Genomic DNA, 3,366 nt, shown 5'->3' on the forward strand with positions numbered 1-3,366 from the left:
TTATAATATGGAAATAGATGCCACATGTCCACAGTCCTTTATAAATTTTATAAACATATGAAGGGGGCAGAGAGATGAAGATGAAAACTACAACATGATAGTGCTTTAATTTAGAACTATTTGCAAAGATTTCAGTGATGTTTCAAGGTGAATATTTGAATATCAGATTTATTTGGCAGATATCTTTGTATGAATCTCATCACTTTCCAGAAGATAAGGATAAGAAAGGTGTTTCTAGGATTTAGAAGCCAGATATTTTGGTATCTCTTATAAATTAATATTTAATATCTTTTATAAGTTGCTTTTGGATCCCCAATCTAAAGTAAGATAAAAATAATTAAATATGCATTTATATTACTCATAATCCACTTCTGAGTTTATAAATATTGAGAGTTACCTTATAGAATGCTTCCCACCCCGCCCCCCAAAAAAAATGTTTCTAAAGAACAATTGCTTACTAGATTATGGACCATGAAGAAAGGCATGACATATGTAGGATGTATTATAAATTTATGTTCATAGAAAATGTCCTTTTTACTATTCTTATTCCACAAGCCAACGTGTACTATTTCTTTTCAGAGCAGAATAAAGTAGAATGACTGAAGTGTGATTGAAATTTAAAGAAAAGAATATTACATTTAGGATAAGAGGATATGTAGGGAAAAAAGGGAAGAAATTAGAAGAAAAAATAAGAAACATATCATACGATTTCTAATTATTTTTTTGCTTATTCCACAATTATTCAGTTCATACACTGGTTCTCTTTGGAATAGGCACTTGTGAAATAAGCACAAATAAAATATTGATCCTACCCGCTTCCTATCTGGTCAGAAGATTGTGTGACAGGTCTTGCAGCACATTTTAAACACTAGCAAGCCTCACGCAGAGCACAAATCTCTCAGTTGTCAATCCATTCCAACAAATATTTCTCCATATAAGAAGAAAAACTCAGTATGACTTCAAAGGAATCTGTTTCAGAATTAAGTAAAATACATGTATTTAAAACTAGTGTCATCTAAATTATCAAAATATAAAAGCAATGATCTTTACTCAAAAAGGCTACTAAAATATAAATATCAAAATTTCAAATGGAAATCTCAATAAATAACCACCTTTATTTCATTTTCCTGACTCACTACTTAACCCTCTTCATGTTCTTTCTGATAAACTGTTGTTCCTTCAGAGCCTTGAGCAGACCCGTAGAAGTGGTCTACTAACCTATCCACAAATTTTGCTGCCTCTAAGTTGACTTAAATGTCATTAAGAGACTGTTGTGTGCGTTCTCCAAACTCTTATATTAGTTGAACTTGTTATTTTAATTACATAATGTAATCAAGTACTACTTAAGCTGAAAAGAAAATGTGTTATTTCGGGTTCGTATCCCACCGCTGCCACAAAAAAAAAAAAAAAAAAGAAAATGTGTTATTTCTATGGTAACTAAAGTGAATGTTTTGGAAAGGTTTAATTAAAAAATGAGCTAATGTAAAAAACGCTATCTGATTAAACGTGGGTGAGGTAACAGTAAAAGTTTGAAAAAAATAAAATATTTAAATAATTCCATATGTGCTCTCTTCAGCAGCATCATATAGACTAAAACTGGAACAATTCAAAGAATAGGATGGCCCCTGTACAAGGTTGACATGCAAATTTATGAAATGTCCTATTAAAGAAAATGTAATTCTTTGTGCAAGTCATTTTATAAGTTCTACCGTGAAGAAATTAAAGTGTGCATTATGGGTATAGTTTACACGACAAAGATGACAATTTTTTTGATTACAAAGATGACAGACTATAAAAAAATGAAAACAAGCTTTGACCTTTAAGAAACAATTGATAAAATTTAAAAATGCACATTTAAGATTAAAAAATTTGATCATGAATCCCTTATCCCTTATTTTAATCTTTTCTAAATTAATCATTTTTCATTCTAACAGCATCAGAGAAGAGTGTATTTTAATAGAAATAATTTAGTTCCATACTTATACACAAAAGGATGAAATATTAAAAGGAGAACACACTATATTTTAAAAGACCAGGTGGGTGCATTTCTCTTTCCCTCCCCAAGACAGCCAGATGCTTGTGAGTGCCAGAACCACCACTCTCCATCTATCTTGATAGCAACATATGCCCCACCCCACATTCTCCTACGAACCTGCCCCATCTAACCTGCCTACCTGGCTAAGCATCCCTCCAAAGCAGTTCCTGCCCTCCACAACTTGCAGTTAGCCCTGGCTGAGACCAGTGCCACTCCAAAGGGTGGGGGAAGATAACCCCTCACATCAGTGTGCCTGCAGTTCTAGCAGGCTAGTCTCTCAGTTGGCCATACAGAATCTTCTGCCCTTTGGTGCCCATAACTATGGCAAAGAGGTCAATTGCAGGTAGGTAGGCTGACTGCTGGCCCTGTCCATCAAGTAGCCCAAGGTGGCCTCAAAAAGGTCTCTCATCAGCTCAGGGACCAAGCCCTTCCCAGTATGCCCACAGCAGGCAAAGTGAGTTATCAAAGCCAGCAATTATGACTCAACCACAATAGTAGGGTGCATGGAGTCCATACAGGAGACATCCCTGAAGTGCCTGATTCTATGCTAAAAGACACCACAAGACCTCTTTCATATAAGGCCACTACTTTCAAGAACAGGAGACATGGCTGCCCTACCTAATACATAGAAACAAATGGTTAGACAAAATAAGAAAATAGAGGAATATGCCCCAAATGAAAGAACAGGACAAAAATCAGGGCTAAACAAAACAGAGATAAACAATATACCTGAAAAAGAATTCAAAGTAGCAGTCCTAAAGAGACCCACTGGACTTAAGAGTAAGTAAACTCATTGAAGACTTCAAGAGATTTATATATATATAATTATTATAAAGTCATTATGTAATTATTGAATATATATAATATATTAATATATAATATATATTACATATATAAATACATATAATAACCAGTTAGAGATGAAGAATAACGGAAATAAAAATATCCTAGAGGGAATCAACAGCAGCTTAGAGGATGCAGAAGAATGGTCAGCAAACTGGAAGACAAGGTAATGGAAAACCACCAAGTTGAAAAACAAAATTATAGTAAAAAATGATAATAGGTTAAGGAAACTCCATGACATTATCAAGTATAATAATATTTGCATTATAGGGATCCCAGTGGGAGAAGAGAAATAGGAGGCGGCAGAAAACTTATTTAAGAAATAGCTGAAAACTTCCTTAACCTGGGGAAGGAAACAAATATCCAGGACAAGAAGCAGAGAGAGCCCCTAACAATTTGAAGCCAAGGAGGTCCACACCAAGACACATAGTAATTGAAATGCCAAAAAGTAGGGATAAAGAAAATATTAAAAGCAGCAAGAGAAAAAG

The 3,366-nt window shown here is 34.2% G+C and overlaps 1 non-coding gene across 1 annotated transcript; it reads left to right on the plus strand.

Moving 5' to 3' along the window:
* The first annotated feature begins 1,563 nt into the window (after window positions 1-1,563).
* Window positions 1,564-1,670, plus strand: LOC114211081 (U6 spliceosomal RNA). The gene has a single exon (XR_003609652.1). It is a non-coding gene; the product is annotated as a U6 spliceosomal RNA (small nuclear RNA).
* The last annotated feature ends 1,696 nt before the right edge of the window (window positions 1,671-3,366 follow it).

The sequence above is a fragment of the Eumetopias jubatus genome, unplaced genomic scaffold, assembly GCF_037043125.1.
Source record: "Eumetopias jubatus isolate StellerSeaLion01/CBP00866 unplaced genomic scaffold, mEumJub1_p1.0 scaffold_8, whole genome shotgun sequence".
Lineage (NCBI taxonomy): Eukaryota > Metazoa > Chordata > Mammalia > Carnivora > Otariidae > Eumetopias > Eumetopias jubatus.